We start from the raw sequence: 14,331 nt of genomic DNA, 5'->3' as shown, positions 1-14,331 counted from the left end.
ATGAAAATACAACCTATTAATTTCTAAATGCGTTATTAATCTTATTGCGAGCGATTCATCTATGCATGGTTTTAAAAATTGAGCTTATAATTTTGAATCAAAACATCACTAAAATGACACTCTACTCTTCAGTGACACATACCGGACTTCTATCATTTAATCAGCTCAAACTCTGCCCCTTTTTTCAATCAAATGTAAGGTTCTATTCACATCAACAACCAATATAAGCAAGTACCTGCCTTACTTTTTTTTCCTGTTTCACTTCTTACATCTTACATTACTACTAGAGCCCGACCGATATGGTTTTTTTGGGGCAGATACCGATATTAGGGAGTAAAAAAAAGGCCGATCTTCTTTGTGTATATTATAGTACAGTATTTGCAAGCGCCACCGTAAAAGGCGAGAGTGTTCACGAAGCACAAACAAGTGATTATTTCGATCCTTTGCCCAACGGGGATGGGAGTGGCAGGGCAATATCTATTATTTCCTGAATATTATTGATGAACTGATCAAAAAGTAGGCTACTGTTCACATGTGTTTTACTACTATATAGAGTAGTAATATAGTAATAATTTAGTACTTTCTCCTGTTTTATTGTTGGTTTCCTCTTTTCTGATCATTTGGAATGAGGATTAAAAGCCAAAAAAAACATCAATTCAATATCTATTATTTCCTGAATATTATGTCATTCAAGAGGGCCTCCCCCTGTTGATGTCATAATATGCCAATTAGATGAGTATATTTACACCCCACATGAACTTTCGATCATGCCCAACATTTTTCTAATTTACATTAGATCTCTATCTTTAAGCCCTTTCAAGCCACGAGCTTTTGAAATCTTGATGTCAAAATCCAGCATTTTTCCCAAAAAAAACCTGGCGCCTAAAGAGTTAACAAAACCGTATTTGATAAGCATATTTTGCAAGTGCAACAAATTATTTAAACTGGAAATAATTTGCCATCAAATAACATAACAGGATCCATCAATGTACAACTATCAGTGTTGAACCCTAAAGTTGACATGAAATGAAAATACAACCTATTAATTTCTAAATGCGTTATTAATCTTATTGCGAGCGATTCATCTATGCATGGTTTTAAAAATTGAGCTTATAATTTTGAATCAAAACATCACTAAAATGACACTCTACTCTTCAGTGACACATACCGGACTTCTATCATTTAATCAGCTCAAACTCTGCCCCTTTTTTCAATCAAATGTAAGGTTCTATTCACATCAACAACCAATATAAGCAAGTACCTGCCTTACTTTTTTTTCCTGTTTCACTTCTTACATCTTACATTACTACTAGAGCCCGACCGATATGGTTTTTTTGGGGCAGATACCGATATTAGGGAGTAAAAAAAAGGCCGATCTTCTTTGTGTATATTATAGTACAGTACCAGTCAAAAGTTTGGACACTTTCCCATTCGTGTGTCCAAACATTTGACTGGTACTATATATAGAATACAGTATATACATAAACAGAATATATATACATAAACACATTTTTTGCAATGATCACACAAATGTGGTGATCCAACACTTATAATGACCTGACAAAGATATGTAATGATGGAGGCAGGGCATTTAACAATTTAACAATAAACTTTATTATCCAAAATGAGTCTGACACCAGTGCACTGAACAGTAAAGTTGAAATTTATTCAACTTTAATTCAATTCAATTCCATTTAACTTTATTCCGTTGAAGTTTATTTAACTTTGGAACATTCATTCACGGATTTGAGCTACGGTCTTCACACACAGACGAAACTTATTAGAGAAGTGTGAAGTGTGACATTATATACCTCTGTAAATAAATATAAATTCACCTCTCGCGCACTTTAATGCCCTTTAAATGCAACGTGTACGTTCCGTTGGAACTGGAATCATGGCGGAATATCATGTGAAGTCCACTTCGCAGGGCACTTACAGCCTAATAAGCCAACGCTTGAATGCTGCTGCCTAAACAAGAGACCTCCTTACTGAAGTGAAAGTGTTGGCTGGTGTCACTATCTCGCAAACGCGCCGGCAGATCTCCACCAAATTCGGGGGATCCCTTCAGCTCGAGGAGCCCTCTCGAATGCCACCCTCCGTGCGTCGGTAGTCCCCCGGGATCGCTAGATCGGTTGGCGATGAATTTAACCACCCGTAACTCCCGAACCCCGGGGGCTATCGACGTAGGGGCTGGTCTCATTCGAAAGAGGCCCTCAAGACGTACACTCGATTCGCGTTTGAGAGGGTTCCTCGAGCTGAAGGGATCACCCGAATTCGCCACGCCTTTACGGAGATATGGCCATTCAAAGTTTCAATGGTTTTCCATAGACTTAAGCTTTAAAGTAGGGATGCACCGATATGAACATTTTGGCCGATACCGATAACCGATTATTCTTTATTTTTGAAAGCCGATAACCGATATGTTGGCCGATAAATCTATATCCAAATTGTTATATACTTTTTGAGAGCCTGATTACAAAAAAGGTCTCATCATTAAAAGCCACATCCCAAACACTTCAACATAAGCAGCCTAGTTTGAACGGTGTACGTTTTAAAAATATTTTTACTCTCCCATTACCAAATTTAGACAAACAAGCACTATAAACTATTCTCACCATACTGGTTCCAGACATACTCAACTCAAAGCACACACATTAAAGACCCTTACACTGGAACTGAGCAGGACAGGCATAAAGGCTGTACCAATGATTACAGGTTGGCATTCAGGGTCCCAACTCACTCACACACAAACTTTAATACAGATCTTTGCCTTCAAAAGTACACAAACCACATTCAACACGGCCAGACAATAACATTGATATAGATTAGAAACACTTCATACTTCAAAGCCAAACTTTTACATCCAGACAATCATCGGCATTCACTCATATATTCACAAGGAAAGTACTTAAGGTCGGGACACACCAAGCCAATGGTCGGTCATCGGTGAACCTCTGTCGGGCTAGTTTGTTTGGCATGTTCCACACGTCGGCGGCAGTTTGCATGATTCAACATGTTGGGGGCCGTCGGCGAGAGTGAGAACTCTGATTGGATGTTCAGGCTAGTGAACGAGTCAGTGCCCAAGAATTAAAGCGAAAGTGATGAAAACAAGTAAATGAAGGCGGCACACACACACACACACACACACACACATGATCTTATCCAAGCGTTCCAATACGCAAATATTTTCATAACAACATGAGGCGCTTAAAATGAAAGTTATCAACATAACGGAAATTCAAAATGGTTAGCAAGTGCTGCTTTGTTTACGTTTTGTATCTGTGTATATCTCGTATATCCTTGTTTCGGTTTCTCCTTATGAATGATGAATTTATACTATTGATAGCTGCTGATATAGACAGCTAATTCCTCTCACGCAGGCGCAGAACACACATGTTGGTTTGCAATCAGCTGTAGTCTGAGTGGTGTGTTCAAGCGCAGCTTTTCTGCCGATGCGAGACGACAATACCGTCGGCGTTCGTCGCCGCTAGTTCTTTGAAGTTGGCTTAGTGTGTCCCAGCCTTTACATTTAAAATCACTCAGTTTACTTGCGATTCAGACTACTGTTCTCAAACACTATGAAAATGTATTTGTAGTTGTATTTAAATACATTGCCATTTCAGCTTCACAGGCTATTATATGGCAGACATCGATTCAACATAGGGCTGCAACAAATTATTTTGATAATCGATTAATCTAATGATTATTAGAATGACTAATCGACTTGTCGATTATTTTGCAGATTAATCAGTAAGCTTTTAGCTTTTGCCATTAGTTAAAATATTGAGTTGAGTTATACATATTCTAACTAATAAATAAAACAAGGTAAATCACTTCAGATTTTGAAAATGTTAATAACAATTACAGTCTTGTGCTACAGCGCCACACTGGTCAATACGTGTTACTGTAGGCTCTCACATTAGGCTATACCAGATCAAAAGAATATTTCATTGATAATGTCAACTAATCAATGAGTCAATCTATTTTGGCCTATACAGAAATAAAAGTATTAGTTCACCCATGAAACTAACCAATAAAATGGCGTTTTTTCAAACCCATATGACCTTCTTTTTTCAGTGTAACAAAAAAGGGGATATTAATCCAAATGTCTTAGCTGCTCTTTTAATTACAAAGAAAATGGTTTGGCAAATAAACAAAGAAAAATATAAATTTAATGGGTGAATCCTTTAAAACACAAAACTAGCTTCACTTACACATCTAAGTTTTGATTAAGTCTGAGTATTCGTGTTTTCAAAACAAACATAAGAATAATTAGTTTATTCATGCATCCCAAACACAATTCAAAGTTGTAAACGCTAGTTATTGTTGGCCAAAAGACAGTAGGTTGCTAGCATCAGTCACCTCTGGGCATACCACAACTACAGCCAAGCCTGTGATACAGAATACCAGCAATGTCTGCCAAATATGAGAATGGGACAGACATTGAAAGAGCAACACACTAAAATTGCATCAGAAGAAACAATCAAATCATTGTTTCCCATAAACTTTCTCCCAAACTCACTTTCACTTAATTGGCATGTTTAAATAGCAGATAAATTCCATACGAGCTTTGCAACATCTATACAGTGAAAATAATCATCATCAAAACCAAACGAAATTCAAGGAGCCTGTGTCTTATTAGACTTTTACATTATATATTAAATAAATAATATATTAAAATTATATTTTCAGAAAAAAAATGTGAGTGCTTGCCTATGCAAAACTCTACAACACAAAGCTAGGGTGTTGTATTTTTTTAAAGCATGTTGCTAAGTGGATGGGATTTTTACACATTTATGCACCGGGAGAATATAAACAATTTTACTTAAAGGAAGAGTTAACTCAAAAATGAAAATTGTGTCATCATTTACTCACTCTCGTGTCACTCCAAACCCTCATGATATAATATGGGGATATTTTAAATAATGTCCTTGACATTCTCTTCCATGCAATTGCAATTATTTGGGAATGGAGCTTTTAAACTTCACCAAGAATGCAAACGCACCAAATGTGAAAATATACCACAAATCTCTTGAAGCCATACAACAACAACAACATTATTCTTTTGAGCAAATTTTTTTACATGAATTGGTTGAGCTGGTTCACAAAACCGAGCTGAACAATTCGTTCACAAAATCCACTGTTCTGGTTCTTGAGCAATTAGCAGTGAATAATGACTTCAATTTTAGTTAGTTTGACACATACAAATTCAATAAGAACTGGAATATAGTGCATGGCTACTTTTCTGATGCTTTTCTTTCCTTTTTGTCTCCATTAATTGTAATAGCATGTAAAAATGTAGCCAGAATATTGCTCAAATTTCTCCTTTCGCATTTGATGGAAAGCATGCTAGGAATCTTTGGGCAAACTATACCTTTAAAACCAATAGCAAACATCTCCTCAATAAAACTCAGCATGTAAAAATGTAGCCAGAATATTGCTCAAATTTCTCCTTTCGCATTTGATGGAAGAAAGCATGCTAGGAATCTTTGGGCAAACTATACCTTTAAAACCAATAGCAAACATCTCCTCAATAAAACTACCAGTCATGTCTGTAGAACAAACTCACATCCATAACCTCAAGTATGAGGAACAGTAATGCATACTTTAGCAAACTCCACTATTAATAAATATATATTCTATCAATCAATATACCATTCAAATCAATCTAGTGAGCTGCCTTGTTCCTTAATGAAATTAACAGGATCCCTCATCATCCAGTATGAGGGGCTTGAAAAAGCACAACTGGTTTTAAGTAAAATAACTTTGTAAGCCTTTCACGGCAGTTTAAATAAATCAGAAAGCTCTTAAATGTGTAAGCTTACATTACAAGACAGTGTGTGCACTGCACTATAGTTAACTTACCTCGAACACCCCTCAGGTTTCAGAGTCTCCCGTTCTCCCTCATCTGAAGACCATGCAAATAATTTCCACTGTAAACTGTGTGTGTGAATTTGTGAGCGCCTCTTCTCCTGTAGAATAAACCAGTGGGCTCAGGAGATCACAGACTCTATCCGAACACCTGTTGAGAAAAAAGCAGTTCAGAGTCAGACCACAAACATACACATAACCACAGAAGATCTGAAGATAGTAGATGTTTGTTGGTTGTAGAGTGATTTTCTTATTTGAGCATTTATTCTTAGATGTCAAGTAGAATTGGTTGCACCCAGATTATGTGTAACTCATAAAAGAGATGATGAGATTTCATGGAAAGTGTAGGAATGAGGGCAAAAACAGGAAGCCATTTTTGTAAGCGAGGTTCCAAATATTGCCAGTGCAGTTCAACATTATTCGGCAGCAAGAAACTAAAAATTCAATAAAGAAAAAACAAACGTCACAGTATGCAATATTTTAGACAATCTGGTGTTGGGCTTCTCTTTATTGCACAGCGACTTGGGACAAATACCGGGCATTATTGCTGAATGCTGTGGCAAGGCGAAGCCAAAACGAATAAAACGCTAGCCAGACTAAATCAATACCACCCCCCCACCCCCCCCTCCTCCTCCTCCTCCTCTTCAATAGTTCTAACAAACTTCACCACATGCTAATTCTTGACAAAGCCAAACCTGCGGCAGCAATTACATGACTCACTTGGTGGATAGGCACAACAAGAACTCCATTCTCTAAACACACAAGCTGACTAGTTAAAAGAATGGGGGAAGATTTCCCTCAGGTCTCCTATGTTGTAGTCCACAAGATTGACAAAGTATATTCAAGGTTCAGATCAGAAAAATAAACAAGCGTTACATTAGCACACCGTAATGTTTCTTTAGAGATTTTAAGTCCAAATGAGCATACAAAGTGGTTGGTGCTTAGGCTCCCAAACACACAGTTGCAACTTCTTAAACTCAACAAAAAGCATCTGTATCTTACAGGTCAGTCCTTACCAAGAAAAACACTAATGTATTACCCCTGATAGCATGCAGTCAGGAATTTAGTACACAATCTGTGCATTTACTCCTCGCTATGAAACAAATTTGATGCTATTAATAAGCATAACTCCTCATCAATATCTAAATTGTGGTCTTGAGCCAGTCTCGGCAAGTTCACAACACTGTATACAAGACCAGTCTTTAAGGTTCATACATAATGCACTAAAAGTCACAAGTTCAAACCAGGGCAACCAAAGGTTGCAATACCTATAAATAAAACATTCAATGTTATATATTCATGCTTGGCAAACCATGCCCAGCAAACATGGGCTTTCCTTTTGAATAATATCACAAATATGCAAAGTATGAGAGTTTCTTGACTGTGACAAACTTATCTATATTGAGCACAATTCAAGCACAAAACTAAGGTCAAATACATTTTGACAGTCTTCTAAACAAGGTTTAGCTAAAAAGCGCCTTGGTTGCTTATGTTTCTGCTCATTTGTGATCCACCCTGCTTGTGTGCAGGCCTGGGCAGAGTTAACTGGCCTCTCTCGAGTAACCCAACACAGATACCTGCACACAGAGGAAGCTAACAGACAACAAAACACCATTTATATCTGCAGTCGAGTGGCGTATCACGTTCGGCTGGATATACGGTTTCAAAACGAGGGTTTTAGCAACATCGTAAGAAAAGTAAATGGGGCTTAATGTAACAATGGAGAGCTGTAAAAACAAGCAGCGGCGGCCTCACGAACTTCCTTGTAACCTGGTGGATTCTCTGAAGAGGACTAAAAAACCGAGGAAAGTTGGGGAAGCAACGGCGTTTACGAAGGAAACAGACGTATTTTGAACGTAAAAGGACGGTGTATACGGAAATAAATGTTTTTAAATGAACTGTTGCGATTAAAAGTAGGTATGTGAGAAAACCGCGGGGTGGGAAAACAAGCTTCCTTCAGCATCTCCAGCCATAATGGCATTTGCAAGAAAGTTCTAACGTTACGTGCCTTGCTATGAATGCATGTTTTTTTAAAGGAAAATATAGAACACGACCGAATTAAATTAAGAGCACTTAGACTATGTATTTGTGATGTTTAAAATCAAATAAAACCGAAATGAGTCTTTCGTTTGGGGTTTCCCCAAGTAATTTATAATTCAATGGGAGCAAGGCCAATCGAGCATGGAAGAAAAGTATGAACGAAAGCAAAACAAAGCTTACCCATGTTGAGCACGGCAACAGCAAAGATTCCGAATGAAGCACTTTTCCCATTGCATTTGCAATTGATCAAATAAATCAGGGCTCCGCCAATTCCATTCCCACTGAAAAAAAGTGAAGTTATTCCACAAGCGAGCGCATTCCCCTCATTATAATCCTAGAGGTATCCCATTTTCCAAAGAAAAAAAATCAAGAGCATGGATGCCCGAGCCTTCTCGCTAACAAAGGGCGCCGACAATCCTCGATAAAACCCCAAAGACACGGTGTAGGGGAAAAAATCTCAGCTCCGGACTACAAATGGCCAAACGGCAGATCCAAGACGTCCCAAACTTGTGCAGACCTTTTCTCTCTCTCAAAGAAGTTGTTCCTGTTTCGCCAAAGCTTTGGGGGAGGGGAGCTGTTTTATCAAGCTCCTGGCCAAAGACAGAAAGCGAGAGAGCTTAAAATCCTGCAAGCTGTTTGTGTGCTAGAGAGCCACAAGAATAAACGCTTTAAAGCAGGGCTGTGTTTGCAGAGCGAGTGATATGCGTTCAAAATAGCAGTGGATCAAATAATAACCGCAGCTGGCTGCACCGACACAAAGATCTCTTATGAGGGAAGAGCAACGTCAGTCCTCACAGACGGCACACTTGTAGGGCTATGTTTCTTGCTATATTATTCGACATTATATGTTTTAGATGCAAAAAGGATACTCTATTTCCTTTATCCTTTGGACTGCTCTCCTTTACAGTGGTTGGGAAAAGCCGCTATATTTTAATGGTGAAAAGTGTGCGGTTGGAAAAACACAGAGGGGTGACCGATTCCGCGCGACGGGGCTTCGGGATCGATTCAGTCTCCCCAAAACGTGCTAGTCACAGCCTTTCCTTACGAAACACTGGCGATTTAAATACCTCACGGTACTAACATGGCTTCCCCCATCAGAGATGAGCGGGTGCCGCTGATGTGTGCTCGCCTCCCCCCTCTTTGATCCGGCCGGATGGTTCAGTCCATATTGTAATAAGTAGAGATTCTAGGTCAGGTTGACTCGCCATTGAATATAGTGACTGACGGCGGAGATCAATTCGAGCCACTGTGTCTGAATCCACCCGAAATTCTTTGTTATTCAAATGTAGGCAATGGCTAATCAACGCAAGGAAGAGCTCACTAGTGTAGTAAAGACATGCTCACTAGTGTAGTAAAGACATGTTGAATCCTGGTGTGCAGCTGGTTTGTTAAGAGTGAGGCATTGAGAGGTAAGAGAAGGTGTCAAATTATTATTTTTTTATTATTATTTATTTAAATGCCAGACATATTACAGCCAATGAGCATGACAGTAGTCATTTCCAACATATGGTATAGAAAAATATTGAATATAGACTATAATATGAAGAAAATGACAATGTACGGTAAAACACTAATACAAGTTAAAAAAAATTATAATAATAATAAATAAATAAAAACGTATGAGATCATCATACAAAGGTGTCAAAATTATAGTCACGTTTCCTACCGTTTAAGTGACATCAGATGCTAGATCAAAATGAATCTCATGAAAACATGTCTGAATAATATTTATTCACAAATAAAAAGAAATCAATGATTACAATTCGAACTATTATTACAACAAAGGAAAAGACATTAAGCTTTACATATAGGCTTTACACATTAGCGAGAGAAACCCGCTCAGAGCGAAAGGAGAGTAACAAAAACCACCAGCAATCCAGGACCGCTCACACAACTTCTGTGTGTCCAGTGTTTAATGTGATGCATTAACAAAAACCATCCAGTCTTTACCCAATCCCCAAGTCTGAATATTCCCTACTATGTCAAATAAGTATGATGAGTGTGAATATGCAGTATTCATAACAATACCCGGAACACTTACTGCATCCATGCATCCAAGCAAGTGCTGCATAAAAATAATAAATACCACCATTTGAATAAATACACAACCATTATGTATAAATATTTTAAATCTTAATTAATATAATTAATAATTAATTATATATATATATTTTCTTTTAATTGTAGAGTAAAATATGTTCTTGACAGGTTTCTCCAAAACACACATGGCCACATGTGGTCATATTGTATTATGAAATGCATTAATTCAACAGAAAAATCCAGATAGTGTCTTTTGTCCATTTTGAGAGCACATAGTTCATGTCAAACACACTCCCACAAGAAAATACCACAGATCCAACAATCTTTCCCAAAATCTTTTGCTGATCCCACGTTTAAATGTCATTTGGAGACACATAATCCTTATATCACCCCGTTCCACTGAGACACAATGACAACAAAACCTCTTATAGAGGCAAAACCAGAGAGAGGCAGAATACAAACAGATTTCATGATTATAAGACGAGCGCGAGAGCAGAAATATATTTAGTTATTTAAACAACAAGAAATTGCTATTTATTCAAGCCTGAAATAGAGAGCGAGAGGAGACTAAAATACATTTTTCTTAATTTTGACGACACCAAAACAATAAATATTGTGCAAGTGAGTGAGCGCTCGGAGGTGACAGTATGTTGTTCACACTACAGAATATTAAATGCTGAGGAAGAGGAGAGGTGAGACTCATGGGATTAAATGCATTTGCTGGCAATCTAATCCTGAACTGTCACTACCACCAACAAACCCCAACGCGATTCCACTGCCCTGTTTGGGGGGGGGGCTAAAAACAACAGCACAAGATTCCCTTTCCGTCCTGGGGTGTACTCAATTCCCCGTGATGTTAGCAATTGCTTTCTCGCTTTTTACCCACTGCTGAGTCCTGAACTGGGTCCCCCCAGGTAACAAAGGAGAGGAAAACCATCGATCTGTTGCCTTTTCCTCCAGCAGTGATACGTATAAACAGTGCTTCCCTGCTGATAGAAAGGAAATGTATTAACTATCTTCCAGGAGAGCAAAAAAAACACGACAGTGTCTTAGTGGAGTATGAAGCTTTTACCTCTCTGCTCTATGAAGGAGAGAACAGGGACAGATGACACTGTTTATATACTTTAGTGTGCTCAACTGAGCTTTCCTGGAAAATACAAAACACTGGCATGGAGTCAGTGTTATTTTAGTATGACTGATGAACTATTATAGCTTTTATTCATATTTTGGTAACACTTTACAATAAGGTTCCATTTGTTAACATTAGTTAACCTATACTAACAATGAAAAATGCTTACTGATCTAAGTTAATGTTCATTTCAACATGTGCTATTATTAAAAACAAAACTTTTATCTGTTAATATAATTTAATGGACCTGAGCTAATATGAAATAACAATCAAAAGCTGTATTTTTATTAACTAACAATAACAAAGATTAATAAATACTGTAACAAATGTAATGCACATTGTTAGTTAATGTAAGTTAATTAATGGGACCTTATTAGGGATACCAATATTATGAGATATGTTTGGGGGGTTTACATTTTAATTTTTGTCAAATTTTCAGTAATTTTGTTGTGGGTTTTTGCCATTTTTTAAATGTATATATATATATATATATATATATATATGTGTATGTGTGTGTGTCTAAACATAAATGTTGCCTGGAAACTAGAGGAATTTTTTTTTAAATGAAAAGTTTTTTCATGATTGAAGTACAGTGTAGTTTAAAGGATACTGGTCAAAGGTGCATTTTAGGCCGGAGACACACTTTGTGCAGTGTACCCAAACATACTGCAAAGTGCAAAAAAAGGAAGCTCCAAATTTTTTCAGCCCACATACTTCCCATTCTTTCTTGCATTACTGTCGAGGTAATTTCAGTTGTTAACTTCAAATATCTGTGTCATTAAACTGGCTGTTCTTTTATTCAGGTAGCTTGTTACCAGTTTAATCAACTAACTCAGCATGACTCTCGTCTTGAAAGAGAAACTCTCTGTAGATGACTTGCTAATGCCTGTTTTATGCGGCAGTTACCCATCAGATCCAAATTGTGTAAATAGAAGCCTTTCACGTACCTGTTTTGGCCATTACTGTTGATTTGACACAAGTTTTGTTAGATGCTCTGATAATGAAGATGATGAGGATGAAGATGAGGATGTAGGGAACATAAGCCCTTGGAGCCATATGGCACAGGTGTGTTTAACCATCAAGTGTCTCCATGTGACATCTGGTTGAATGAAAGAGCACAAGCAGGATCTGGTTCATCCTGGATACAGATCGCTGTCTTGATCCAGCTGTCAAATGTTAACCCTGTAAACCTGACATATGAAATAACAGTAATAATAGTAAGAGAAGAATATATTTTTTTTGAAAAGGAACAGTTTATTGAACCTTTAGATGAAATCTAAATAAAAAAAAGTCCTCAAAAGCCTGATGTAACATATTTGATAATTACATTTTTAACATCTCAAATCTATTCTATTTTGTAATTACAATCACCACATAAATTTGTTTCTTTAACTGTCCCTTCTGCTCTTCTCTCTATTTTTCCTCTCGTTTTGCTCTTGCCTCATTCCCTCAGGGTCAAATATCAACTGCTTCAGATGCATAAAAACGCATAAATGTGTTTTGAAAAGAACAATTAACATGTCATCAACATGTCACTTAATACCAAACAATTTAATCAAACACCATAATTTATTCGACAATAGCATATCAAAGCTCTGAATTAAAAAGAGAGTTATCAAAATACATTTCTGTGTAACTGTTGTTTACCAAATTAAATAATGCATTTACTTAACCCGAGCAAGTTTTTTTTATTGTATATTAATTAGGTAAGAAGTGAAATGCTTGCTTGATCAAGTGTGCAATGATTGAATTTTTTTCAGTGCTGCCAGTGTGAGAGAGTTATGATCTATCTTCAACTTTTGGCTGAAGTTTGAAGGAAAGATTTTTTGGCCGCAGTCATATCCGTCTCGACAGGACAGAAGATCTTTCGACTCTGCACAAACGTCACAGCCAAACAAACTTCCTTTGCCGGGCCCCCACTCCTCCTTTTTCATTTATTTCTATGATTTTGGAAGCGTGCATAGCTTAGTTGCACCATCCATCCTTGTCTATCCCTCTGTCTCTCCATTCCATAAAGTTTATTTCCTTCTTGCCGCTCTACCCTCCTTCTCCCTTCAGCCTCTATCTCATTCATCTCAGTGTTACGCACCCTGTCACTGTAATAGGAAACATTTCTCTCTAACCCTGGTAAACACTTTTAGATATACACAAAAAGACTCAAGAGCTACACCAGCAATCAACATAAATGTCTCATGCTCGGTATATGATGTAAATATTATAAACTCTACAAGGTGCAGTGATTAGCAACAGGTTGAGCCAGCACTCATAGGTGATAGGTGATATCAGTTCAATCGGCAGCCATCTCGGTATACCAGACAGTTAATATCAATGTAGGAATTAGACATTCCAGTACAGTTCCTAAATTACACTCTTAAAAATAAAGGTGCTTCAAAAGGTTCTTCACAGCGATGCCATAGAAGAACCATTTTTGGTTCCACAAAGAACCATTCAGTCAAAGGTTCTTTAAAGAACCATCTCTTTCTTACCTTTTTGTAATCTGAAGAACCTTCTTTCGCCACAAAGAAGCTTTTGTGAAACAGAAAGGTTCTTCAGATGTTGAAGGTTCTTTATGGAACCATTTAGACAAAAAGGTTCTTCTATGGCATCGTGAAGCACCTTTATTTTTAAGAGTGTATTTGGGAAAAGATTCAGAAAACTTCCAGTCAAAAGTTTGAAATTGGTCATATTTTTTAATGTTTTTGAAAGTGTCTTATACTCAGCAAGGCTATATTTATTTAATCAAAAATACAGTAAAAACAGTAATATTATAATATATTATTACAATTTAAAATAAATTCTGAAATTTTAGCATCATTACTGTCCAGTCTTCAGTGTCACATGATCCTTCAGAAATCATTCTGATATGCTGATTTGACACTCAAGAAACATTTATTATTATTATTATCAATGTTGAAAACATTGTTGCTATATATATATATATTGTTTTTAAAAAACTGTTGCATAGTTGCTATTTCTGTGGAAATTGTGATACGGTTTTCTTTCTTTTTTTAAGATTCTTTGATGTACTGAAAGTTTAAAAAAAATATTTGAAATAGAAATCTTTTGTAATATTATAACTGTCTTTACTGTCATGTTTGATCGGTTTTATGCATCATTGCTGAATAAAAGTATTAATTTCTTTAAAATGTCAATTTGTGTCAATCAATAATTCATATTTTTAATGCCTGGCAACAATAACATAAAACATTACATTTCTTTAGTTCAAATCATGCCAAAAAAAAAATAATAAT

At 36.8% G+C, this 14,331-nt stretch overlaps 1 protein-coding gene across 3 annotated transcripts in view; it reads right to left on the bottom strand.

Annotated features, from left to right (window-relative positions):
* bcl9 (BCL9 transcription coactivator) overlaps positions 1-14,331 on the bottom strand; it is a 121,993-nt gene that overhangs the window by 54,792 nt on the left and 52,870 nt on the right. For 2 of the 3 annotated variants that reach the window (XM_016295752.1, XM_016295754.1), the window contains exons 1-2: positions 8,092-8,809; positions 5,866-6,022 (exon numbers count right to left, since the gene is read on the bottom strand). The gene's annotated coding sequence lies outside the window, so the exon portion shown is untranslated. Of the gene's footprint in view, positions 1-5,865; positions 6,023-8,091; positions 8,810-14,331 lie in introns of those variants that run through there. The other variant, XM_016295753.1, reaches the window with a different exon arrangement.

Source organism: Sinocyclocheilus grahami, unplaced genomic scaffold (genome assembly GCF_001515645.1).
Source record: "Sinocyclocheilus grahami isolate Dianchi unplaced genomic scaffold, SAMN03320097.WGS_v1.1 scaffold339.1, whole genome shotgun sequence".
NCBI classification, from domain to species: Eukaryota; Metazoa; Chordata; class Actinopteri; order Cypriniformes; family Cyprinidae; genus Sinocyclocheilus; species Sinocyclocheilus grahami.
Note: the sequence above shows the minus strand (reverse complement) of the source record. Positions and strands in the feature narration are given on the sequence as shown.